The following is a 12,647-nucleotide window of genomic DNA, read 5'->3' on the forward strand; positions in this document are numbered from 1 at the left end:
CAAGCATGGGCCACTGCGCCTGGCCCATTTGATTACTTTTAAAGACAGAAATAATGATGGCATCATTTTGTCTTCTCATCTCATCCTTTGGTCTTTTGCCTGATATCCAGCCCCAGGGATGCCTGGTGTACAATTGAATAGCCCACCTGTCTCTATGCCACCTGCCTTGTATTTTAATAGCAGTCTCCAGCTCAGAAATGCTTTTGCTCCCTCTCCACCCAAGCTCCTAGTTTTCTCAGGCTATACTTTCATTTCCTAGACCCCAAAGCTCTGATTTAGGTCCACCCTTACCTTTGTATGTATTTCTCTTCTTTCCATCAAAATTAGGATAATCCACAGTCAGAACAAAAAGCACTGAACAAAACAATGCACATGATTCAATGGCTTATGATAACCTCAAATATCGTGCTGCATGAAGTGGTCACTTGCACTGGCAGACCCATGTCTCATATTTCGTCACCTGCCCCCACTCTGCCTTCCTTACCGCCTCTCCTAATGTCCATTCCAACATGCTGTCAAACTACCTGCCTTTCTGCTCTTACTTCTCAAAATCTTCCACATGTATCCTCCTCTGCAGCTGCTGAAGCACTCAGTCCCCCTGGGCACCCTCCATCTGCCACACTGTTATGTTACCCTGCTGTGACCTCCGCCTCCTGTAACTTTCCACCCTCAGTCAGCTTGGGAACACTCACGCTTTGCTTACATTCCTGCTCAAAGACACCTTATCTGGGAAACCTCCCCCAGTTCCCTTGACAGGGTCCCACCCTCTCCCTGTGTTCTCAGCACAATTGGACAAATTAGCACAATTGAGTGTTCTCAGCACTTTGGCACATATTGATTATTGTCCTTAAGGTGGAGACTGCTTGTTGGCTGGAGATTTTATTTCTCTAAGCCAAGCATGCCTCTCTAAGGCAAGGAACTTATGTTACAAGTAGATGGTATGCCCAGCCAGTGCTAGATGCTCAATAGACATTTGTTTAATGAATTAAGAAGAAAATACAGTATATATACTATTCAGCCTTAAAAGAAAGAAGAAATTCTGTCATTTGTGACAACATGAATGGAATTGGAGACCATTATGCTAAGTGAAATTAGCCAAACACAGAAAGACAAATACCTCTTATACATCTATATCGAGCCTAAAACAATTGAACTCATAGAAGCAGGGGGTAGAATGGTGGCTACAGAGGCTGGGGAGTGAAAGGAGTAGGGAGGTAATAGTTGAAGGGTACAAAGTTTCAGGAGGAATAAGTTTAATTTATTTTTAGATCAATTGCACAGCATAGTGAATATAGCTAATCATTGAGTTCTGTACATTTTAGTACCACCGAGAGTAAATTTCTTCTAATGTTCTCATCACCAAGAAATCACAAATATTTGAGGTGATAGAGACATTAATCTTAATCTTTCCACATTGTATTCAAAAATCATAACATCACTTTTTATCCCATAAATAAATACAACTATAATTTGTCAATTTATGATAACAATTAAAATAAAAGAGGATTGAGGATGTTCTGCTCTATTATTTCTCTCTCTTCTCTCTGTCCACTTTTCCCCCTGCCTTTCATCCCACCTTACTCTTCTCCCTCGTTCTCAGTGTAAAGTTGGAGGGAAGCAGAGTCAGGCAGTTTGGGTTTAAACCACAAGTATGCCACCTAGGAACCTTATAAAGAGCATAGATAATGACCTCTACCATGTCATGTGGTAATTATGAATAATAAATGAGGGACTATCCATAAAGTTACCAGGCAAGTGCCTGGAATGTAGTAACAACTAAACACTTGCTCATTTTGCTGCTATTATGATTAATATCATCTCTATTGCTACTGAAAGCTTGAGCTGTTTTTTCTGCTGTGATGACTTGGCTATCTGAGATACTTTTTAACATTTTAGTTATTTCTATTGCAGTGGAGTTTAGTAGAAAAGAAAAATAAAGCTATTTACCATATATGGAGTATTTGAAAGGGAAAAGGATAGTGGATAATCTAATGTAAATGAGAAGATAAAAGCATATAAAAGTAAGCATCCTTCTGTACCATGTGTTCATGGCATTCTGTATTTGCAAATAGACAGCTGCTACATGTATTTGAGCTCTTGCTAACAGACCCTCATGTGATAGAATCCCTTGTGGACAGCATAATTGGTGACAGAATAACGAAAGGAAGAAGAGGCAATAGGCAGTATAATTGTTCGCCTGCCCAGAGGACAGATTTAGCTTTTGGAATCTATCTGACATCTGACAAAAAAGAGAAGCTGCTGGATAAATTGGGTGGGGTGGGAGGGATACACATTAACAATTAGCTATAATAATGACATCTTGGAGAGATTTTTTTGGTTGTTTTTTTTTTTTAATCATAGGCTAGGATCCTAAACATAAAGATAGCCTTCAGAGTAGGATTGCTTAGGAGAGATGCTAGTGCTTTGAGCCAAAGAAACCCAAATTCAAATTTTTAGAAATATAAAACTTCTGAGAAAGCTTATTTACAGGATGAATGAAAATGGAAATGATACATGGGTATTTATACAATTTGCAAAAATATTTTTTAAATTTAAATATATTTTATTTTAAAATATTTAATTGGGAAATAAAGGTCAAATATATTCAAGGTATATAATATGATGATTAGATAAATGTATACATTGTGTAATTCTTACAATAATCAAATTAATTAAAACATTCATCACCACCCATCGTGTACATTAGAGCCCCAGAACTTGTTCATCTTATAACTGAAAGTTTGTACCCTTGATTATCATCTCCCATTTCCTCCACCCCCAGCCCATGGCACCCACTATTGTATTCTCTGCTTCTACGAGTTCAACTTTTTCAGATTCCACATGTAAGTGAGATTGCACAGTATTTGTTTTTGTGTGGGGTGGGGGGCAAGAATAGCTTTGAAATCTTAGTAAGAGGCAAAATGAAAAGCTTCGTAGTAGTGAATAGCACCATTGGATTCCTCTTGTTGATTTGCACTTGCTAAGGTCTGCTATCATTCTTGATCAGTAAGTAGGAAGGCTATATGGGTGGCACAATTGATCCCTGTTTAATCACTGTTCCCTCTAAGAGATTGTTATAGTTCTCCTCAGGACTTTAGTCCAATCCAGCAGCCTGCACGTATTAAATTTGTGAGAGCAGAGATGGTGCCTATTTCACATACCCCCAGGTCCACCGTGGTGAGCAAAATGCCTGCTGCAACACAGACATTCATTAATATTTGTGAATTATTTGTAAGAAATGCATAACCAACAATTTCACTGAAGAAATATAATCATATATATAATTTAATCAAACAAAGCACTGTTGTTATTTATCTGTTGCTTATTAATTAATAATGTTCGATAAAATGTATGGAGGACATATTACAAGCTGAGTCCTACCCTCTGTGATTTATATACATTGTCTTCAATCATTATGACAAGCCAACAGAATAAACAGTTTAGAGCAGTGGCGAGAACATAGGCTTTGAGGTCACACAAGCCCATGCTTGGCTGCGCCTCCTTCTAGCTTTATGACCTTGAGCAAGTTGTTCAAATTCCCTGTGCCTCAGTTTCCGCATCTGCAAAGGAAGGATAATAATATTACTTCTCATAAAGTTGTTTTGAGAATTAAATGAGATTATGCCTCTGAAACACTTATCCTGATCTCACCTAGTGATAATTGCTCAATATTTTTAGCTATTTTTATTATTTTCCCTATTTTTTAAGTGAAGCAAATGAAGCTCAGAGATGTCAGATAACTTTCTCCAGGTTACATTGTATGTTAACAGTAGCACCAGATTAGTGAACCCAGGTCTATTTCACTTCATATTTGGTGATTTTTTTTCACTTTGTTGTATATGCACCTATGTCACCTATGTATGTATTTCAGACTACAAATATACAAATATAATTATAGTTAGAGCCTGAATTTGTATACATCTTGAATATGATGTTCTGATGCTCCAATATGTGGTAGTTTAATTGATTTAATGCATTTGATGTTTCCTTGGTAGTCTGAATTATGAATGAATGACTAATATACCTCCAGAAAATAATGTTGGCAATGAAAATCCTAGCCTAAGAATAGTTGATGTAGTATTTATGTATTTAGAGATACTTTAAATACTTCATTGGATTATGATCAATTCATTTGGAATTGATTATGTAAGAATTGGTAATAGTCTTTCCAAACTGGTCACCTAAAGTTTGGTTTATTCTATTAACATGTAAAAATATGACCTTGAGTAGAAGCTGGAACAAAGGTTCGGTACGTATGAGTATTTCCAATAAAGGCTGGGTCATCACCTAGCAACACTTCAGAGTCCCGCAGAGCTCTGTGATTCTGTCTTTCGCACTTGGGAATAAAGCTGCCCTTTGATGTGAGCTATTCAGTCAAGCATCACCACCCCGCACTGTGCTCTCCAGACCCTCTTATCTTCTAATCGGGGCTCCTAGCTCCAAGTAAAATGTAAAGATTAAGGGCCGGGCCCTAGAAATGAGGGACATTGACATAAGGCTCTGTATTTCATAATTCCTCATACTTTTTGCAAACATTTTTGGGAAAATAATGAAACTGAGAATCAGATAACTTATAGATTAGTAGGGTTCTCACATAGCTCTGTACTCATATGTTAACTCTCAGGTACATGCAGACACCTCAACTACACATCTACCAGCTCGAAAGTCAAAGCAAAGTCTATTAGAAGTGATTCATTTAAAAAAAGTGCCCTAGCAATGACCTTATTGCAAGAAATGTCTCCTCCACCACTGCAAAATATGTGGGAGAAACCCATGAGTGCAAGTTCTGACTGTAATGATTTTTTTAACAAAATAAAGAAAAATAAATTTTCTATTTTCATAGTATGACTTTTTTTTCTAAAATGCAAAGCACTTTCACACCCATAAATGTGTTACTTTTCTGTTAAAAGCAGAAAACGGAAAATTCTTATCTTTACATAGCTGGGTTTATCAGCTGCCACAGAAACAAACAGAAATTTCAGATTCACTTTCCTGAGCCCTCAAAATGGCTCCCAAGGGCTGTCAAAGGCTCAAAAATCAGGTCCTGCTCCAATACCAGATACTGGAGGGCACACAGCATAGACTTATCCCAAAACGTGGCTGCTACCTTAAGTGCTTTCTGTAATGGGCATCTGTGGTTGTCATCCCAGCCTTCCTTTCCTTTCTGTTCCTGCAATTTAATGGTCTACTCTGCTCCATCTAGATCCCAGAGATATGTAGCATAAGGGTTAAGCTTATGTATGATTTTGCAGTCAGATTACCTGGGCTCAAATCCCCATTCCACTTATGGTGCAATTTGGGTAACTTAATTTCCCCACATGTGAAGTGGAAATAAAGGCAATGCCTCTCTCACAGACTTGTTGGAAAATTAAATAGATCATACACAGAAACTCTTGGAAAGGTGCCTGGCCCTTAGGAAGTTCTTAATGTGTTACCTATTTCCATTTTTTCATCCTAATCCTTTTTTTCTTTTCTTTTCTTTTTTTTTTTGAGATGGAATCTCACTTTGTCGCCCAGGCTGGAGTGCAGTGGCGCAACCTCGGCTCACTGCAACCTCCACCTGCCGGGTTCAAGCAGTTCTCCTGCCTCAGTCTCGCAAGTAGCTGGGACTACAGGTGCGTGCCACCATGCCCGGCTAATTTTTTGTATTTTTAGTAGAGATGGGGTTTCACCATGCTGGTCAGGCTGGTCTCAAACTCCTGACCTCATGATCTGCCCACCTCAGCCTCCCAAAGTGCTGGGATTACAGGCGTGAGCCACCGCGCCCGGCCTTTTCATCCTAATTCTTATTCTTATTTGGCGGGACTGTCAATCACAATGTCCTGGTGCTGAATTTTTCACATGGCAGTGCCCAGAGGTCTGTCCATGACCACCTTACTAAGACTCCAGAGCTGCACTAGTGTTTGTTCTGCCTTTGCCCTGGTCATTCAGCTTTTCTTATTGTTTGCAAACCAATAATCCTAGTTGAAATTCTCGTGTGTCTTGGAGTTGGTGCTTTGCGCCCAGCCACCTGACTTGCCCCTCTAGATGTGTCTCCATCTCAGGACAGGAACCACCAAGCAACCCTTGCTCCAACCAAAAGTTTCAGAGGCTTCCACAACTCTTCTCTTTCTCTAGTAATTCCACATCCAATCTATTAGCAGGCCCTGTTGGCTCCACTGTCAAAACATCTTCAAAACCTAGTCACTTCTTGCTATTTCCAAATCTTCAACCCTAATTAAAGCCTCCTTAATCTGGCACTTAGCATACAGCAAAAATTTCCATATTAGAGCTATTGAAGACCAGAAAATCAGTGGCAAAGATGATAGAGATAAGAAAATGCATTTGATACTTTTGGATATATAATTAGCAGATTTGGTAATTAATTGGAAGTGTTAAGTAAGAGAGATGAAGGCATTTACTGACGTGGACATGTGCAAGGTTGTGTATGTTTCAGATTTCCAGTTTCTGACTTCAGTAACTAGATGGATAATGAGGCTATTAACTTCTTTATGGTTATGAAAGTGCCTTACATGTGAAAAACTTGATTTTGTTGTAATATTGGTTACTTTTAGTTATGAGAGTTCTCCTGTGAATATCTGTTGATCTAGTAATAAGTGATATTTCTGTGTTTTTCTTAATATTCAAAATCACACCTAAGTTGTTAAAAAATACTGAAAAATGTAATAGCCTCTATATTATCAACTCTTTATGGCCATGAGAATACTGGTTTAGACTTTACAAGAAAATATTACAGTAATAACAGTAAACAATCTTATTAAAAGATTATTATGCTGTGCGAGGCATAATTTTATTTAATCTGTATAACAATATTGCAAGGAAGATACTGTCATTGTCCCAATTTTATTTATGAGTAATCTGAGACATAGGGAACTCGTCCAAGGGCATGGAGTGAGTAAATAGGATTTGTATCCAGATTTTCTTCTAAACTAAAAGTCTTAGCACTTAACCAGGATGCTTCATTTGCTGTGGCTCATCTCTGTAGCAGAATTGTGCTGTTGAAATCTAGAAATACCGACATTTCCACATGGAGAATCCTAAATGATTCAGTGTAATTTAAAAAAAAGACAAAAATATTTGAAATTATTTTGGCTATGTTCCTGTTTTAAGGTGGCATGGTATGATGGAGAGTTGGAACTTTAATCTGCCATTTGTTCATTCACTCATTCCTTTATTTGCTTAATATTTTGTGAGTGCTCTTTAAATGCCGGAGACTGTGCTAGATGGCGGGAATACAAAGACAAAAGAATACATTTACTTTAGTATACATTTACTTGGATGTGATCTTAGACTAATTCATTAACCTCTCTGAGTTCATTTCCTCATTTTTTGAAAATAGGAATAATAAGAATTTGCAGGACTACTGGGAAGAAAAAGCCAAGTAAATATAGTTAAAGTCCCAAGGATGTTGTTTAGAATATTGTGAGTAATCAAAACATGTCAGTTCCCCTTTGCCTTCACTAATTTCTTATAGGTCCTAAAGATATGATTTCTTCACTTGCGAACTAAGGAAGGCAGACTATAAAAAAACTGAGCCCTTACAAAATTTTACGTTACTAGGAAAAATTATATACTTATGTAATAAAGGGAACTCACCTTTGATTTTTGCACATGGATTTGAGAAAACTTAGTCAATAAACTCTAAACTCTTAGAGATTTGAGGTGGGGTAAGGGGCATGGTGTTTGGGGACAACATTGTCCTCTGGGAGCTCAGCATCTTCTTGATAGATGAGTCATGCACATGGAGAAAATTGAATATTTTTCTTTTCTTTTCTTTTCTTTTTTTTTTTGGAGACAGAGTCTTGCTCTGTCTCCCAGGCTGGAGCGCAGTGGTGCAATCTCGGCTCACCGCAACCTCCACCTCCCAGGTTCAAGAGATTCTCCTGCCTCCGCCTCCCGAGTAGCTGGGACTACAGGCGCTTGCCACCATACCCGGCTAATTTTTGGGGGTTTTTTTCAGCAGAGACAGGGTTTCACTCTGTTAGCCAGGATGGTCTCAATCTCCTGACCTCATGATCCACCTGCCTCGGCCTCCCAAAGTACTGGGATTACAGGCGTGAGCCACTGCACCTGGCGAAAATTGATTAATTTTCAACATCAACGTCAACAGCACAACTCTGCTACAGCGAAGAGCTACAGCAAATGAAGCATCAATAATTTTCAATGCGTTCACAATGCAAGAGGCATCACTAAGCCAAATGAGTGAGAAAACACCCTAATGCATTAGAGTTCTGAGGAGGAAGAGGTCTCTGGGATAGGATGGCCTAGGAAGGCTTATGGACTCATTGTCCTCAAATAAATCTCCAAGGATGAATAAAAATTCAGATAGCTAGCAAAAAAGAAAGATGATTATCAATTAGGACCAATTCAGTTTAAGTGACAGAAACCTAATTCAGATTAAAGTAAAATTGGGAAATTGTTGGCTCCTATAATTGAAAAACCCCCCAAATGGTAAAGCTTTGAGTACAGCTTTATCTAGGTGTTCAGAAATTACTCTCTTTATCTATCTCGTTTCTTGTCTCTACATCTCAATTTTGGTTTGTGTCTGGTTGGTCTTCCTTTCAGGTAGGCTTTCTTATCAGGGTGGCGAGATAGTACCTAGAACCCATCCCACCGGTTCAACAGGTCAGAATAAAGAGAGAATTTCTCCTTTACATTAATTTTAGCAAAAATCTCAAGATTTTCTCTGATTTATCAACTAGTCACATGCCCATCCTTGAAGCAATAACTGAGGGTTTGGATGAAGTGGTTTTCTAGGCTTAGATTATATACACCCCCCAGGAGATGATGGGTGCATAAAGCTGCACCTCAAATAGAGCTGGAGAGACAGCAGATGATCTCTCAAGCAAAAATCAGTGTTTCTACCAAAAGAAGAGAGAATAGATGTTGACCAGGCAAAATTAACAGATGTTCCTCTTTTGGAGGGTAAACTAGCTGAAAAAGCAGTGATTATCCAGTGAGAATGCAGGTATAGAGGAGGGGAAATGCAAGCGATTCGATTATGTATTGTACTCCTCTTTCTACCTCTAATGCCTGTGTTAAAATATTTAATTTTCATTTACCAGTGAAATTTGTCTACAAATGGAGTATTCTTCACGTTGCTAATTTTGAATCTACATCCGCTACAAACTAAATATTCCTCCGACACGTTTCATCTGTCATTCTACGAAAGCCTGAGTAAATAGAAGTGTTTTTTTCTTACTTTTCTCCTAGGCTCACATAAAATGTTATTGTTAATTCTCCATGGAAATGACATTAAACGGATTTTTTTTCACTAAATTAGGAGCACATTCTTTCTAGCCACGAAAACTAATACACATTCATTCCCTCAGAATGAAGACAGTTTTTTTCATTTTCCCAGCACATTTCCAAGTGACAAAAATATTTTGATGTAACAAATGAGCCTTCCCCAAAAAGTACCTAAATATATGATGTCAAGTCAGTAAAGAGCCAAGCATTTGACTGAATTATTCATTTTTCTACCTGATATCTGAGCATTTGGTTGATTTTAAACTGAGAGCAGCTTTAAAGACCCGCTTCCAGGAATGGGTCTCGGGAGGCGTGCTTTCCGGCCCCTCATCTGAATCATTTAACCTTGTCATATTTCAGTTTCCTTCCCCTCCTGAAAAGACAAATAAGAAGATGAAACTACTTCAAGAAATTATTGTGACTACAGTCAATAAAATTTAGACTAAAAGTACCTCGCAAAATAACAGGTCAAAATATACTTACTTGTGGCAGGGCGCGGTGGCTCACGCCTGTAATCCCAGCACTTTGGGAGGCAAGGCAGGCGGATCACGAGGTCAGGAGTTTGAGACCATCCTGGCTAACACGGTGAAACCCCGTCTCTACTAAAAATACAAAAAATTAGCCAGGCGCGGTGGCGGGTGCCTGTAGTTCCAGCTACTCGGGAGGCTGAGGCAGGAGAATGGCGGGAACCCGGGAGGCGGAGCTTTCAGTGAGCTGAGATTGTGCCACTGCACTCCAACCTGGGCGACAGAGCGAGACTCCGTCTCAAAATAATAAATAAATTAAATAAATAAATATATATGTATATATATATACACACACACACACACACACACACACTTGTATAAGCAGTGACACATGAAACGAATTTCATTTCTCCAAATAATCTGTAAAATACATGGAGCCAGGGTAGAATGTCTAGAGTTAAGAAACTGAATCTGTTGAGTCTATTACTGAGTTAAATATATGTTATATTTCAATATCTAATATGAATAAGTATAACTAATTTTGCCATGTTGATAATGTAGAGTCAGCTTTTAATATATTTTAATATGTTAAAATATTTTAATGCTACATAATTTTCATATTTTATTATTATCATTATTATTTTAGAGACAAGATCTCACTCTGTCACCCAGGCTGGAGTGCAAGTGGCGTAATCATAGCTCACTATAAACTTGAATTCCTGGGTTCAAGCAATCCTCCTTGTCAGCCTATTGAGTAGCTAGTACTACAGGTGCACACCACCACACCCAGCTAATTTTTAAAGTTTTTTTGTAGAGACAGGGTCTCACTATGTTGCCCAGGCTGGTCTCAAACTCCTGGCCTCAAGTGATCCTTCTGCCTTGGCCTCCCAAACTAATTTTTCAAAAAAGTTTTTGTTTTAAAAGGTTTAGATTTACAGAAAAATTGTGAAGCTAGTGTACAGAGTTCCCATATAACCCAAAACCAAGTTTCCCTTGTTATTAAACACATTATAATTAATTAGTGTGGTCCATTTGTTGTAACTGATAAATCTATGTTGATAAATTATTTGTCAACTAAAGTCCACACTTTGTTCAGATTTTTCTTAGTTTTTGCCTAATATTCTTTTTCTGTTCCAAGATCACATCAAAGATACTGAGACTGCATTCAGTCATTATGTCTCCTTAAGCTCCTCTTGGTTGAAACAGTTTCTCAGACTTTCTTTGATTTGATAATCTTGACAAGTTTCAAGGAGTACTAGGTCTGCTATTTTGTAGCATGCACTTCATTTGGGATTTGTCTGGTGTTTTTCTCTTAATTAGACTGGAATTATGTGTTTCGGAGAGAAAGACCACAGAGGTAAAATGCCATTATATCATATCAAGGATACATATGATCAATATGATTTAGGATGCTGATGTTGATATTGATCACCTGGCTGAGGTAGCATTTGTCAGCTTTCTCCACTGGAAAGTTTACTCTTTCACCTCTTTTCATACTTTACTCTGTAGGAAAGTCACTATGCCCAACCCACACCCAAGGAGAGGGGAGTTATGCTCTACCTCTTTGACGGTTGAGTATCTCCATGAATTATTTAGAACCCTTCTGCATGGGAGATTTGTCTATTTTCTTATTTATTTATTTAACATTTATTCACAACATTATGGACACATGGATATTTATTGTATACTTTGGATTATAATCCAATATTACTCAATTTGTTTTGTTCTTCAAATTTTCCCTCTTTGGCCATTGGGAGCTCCTTTAGTTGACTACTGTGTTCCTTTGACATACCCTCATAATTATGGGTGGGGAGTTTTTACATTCTGGTATTAACAGATGCTTCAGGCTCATCTTTTATAATCTCTACTCCAGTCCTAGAAAAAATTATTCCTCTGAGGAACTCAGGTCTTTTTTATCAGAGAATGTTATTAGAAACCAAGGTCTGGATAATTGTGCTCATTGTTACTGATGTGTCATCATTGCTCCTAAGCCCTTTCAGCTAAGAAGTAAGGAAATACATATGTGTATACTAACCCATGTATATGCACATATCTATAAATATTTCTCTATGTACCCATGGGTATCTATACTGAGCTAAACATGAGTTTATATTAATGTCTCAGACTCTAATCCATTACCACATGGATCGTTCTAGACTCCTGTCTTTGCTTGTCCATATCCTCTTACTCAATAGTGAGAAAACTGGCTCCTAGCCTCAGCCACCTATTTACATAATTGTTTAATCCCAGTCTACATTTGTACCAGTATCAGAATGTTTAACTCATAGCCTATGGAAAAAAACTTCATCGACTACAGCACAGTCTTATATACAGTTTCTTTTGCCTTTAGCTTATAGACTTCACTATTTTACAGTTACTTAAGTTAGCACCACTCTCCCTCAATCCCTCCAGTGAGATTGTTTTGTACATTCCTAATACAGTTAAATTGTTTTGTCACATTCTGCATTCTATCCTGAGATTCCCTGAACTCTTAAATTATTTTTTAAGATTTTGCATGCATTAAAGTTCATTCTTTGCACAGTAAACTTCTATAGGTTTTGGCAAATGCATGTTATATATCTATCATAGCATGTCATACAAAATAGTTTACCTACCTTCAAAAGTCCTCTGTTCTTGTCCTATTCACCCCTCCCTCCAACCTCCCCAAACTCCTGACAACCACTGATCTTTTTGCTATCTTTATAAATTTGCCCTTTCCAAAAGATCATAAAATTGGAATCATATATTATGTAACATTTTCAGACTAGCTTCTTTCAGTTAGCAATATGGATTTAAGATTCATTCAAGTTTTTCCATGACTTCATAGCACAACTTTTTATCACTGTATAATATTTCATTGTGTGGATGTATCAAATTATTTTATCCATGTGTCTACTTCAGTTGAGCTACTTCAGTAGAGACATGAATAAA

The 12,647-nt window shown here is 37.8% G+C and overlaps 1 protein-coding gene and 1 long non-coding RNA gene across 3 annotated transcripts in view; one reads left to right on the forward strand and one right to left on the reverse strand.

Annotated features, from left to right (window-relative positions):
* Positions 1-12,647, forward strand: part of NECAB1 (N-terminal EF-hand calcium binding protein 1) — a 169,295-nt gene that overhangs the window by 11,546 nt on the left and 145,102 nt on the right. The window lies entirely within an intron of this gene.
* Positions 2,790-12,647, reverse strand: part of LOC134730991 (uncharacterized) — a 53,882-nt gene continuing 44,024 nt past the window's right edge. The window contains exons 2-4 of the long non-coding RNA XR_010112988.1: positions 9,733-9,989; positions 9,484-9,622; positions 2,790-3,560 (exon numbers count right to left, since the gene is read on the reverse strand). This is a non-coding gene — a long non-coding RNA (uncharacterized LOC134730991). The remainder of the gene's footprint in view (positions 3,561-9,483; positions 9,623-9,732; positions 9,990-12,647) is intronic.

The sequence above is a fragment of the Pan paniscus genome, chromosome 7 (assembly GCF_029289425.2).
Source record: "Pan paniscus chromosome 7, NHGRI_mPanPan1-v2.0_pri, whole genome shotgun sequence".
Classification (NCBI taxonomy): Eukaryota; Metazoa; Chordata; class Mammalia; order Primates; family Hominidae; genus Pan; species Pan paniscus.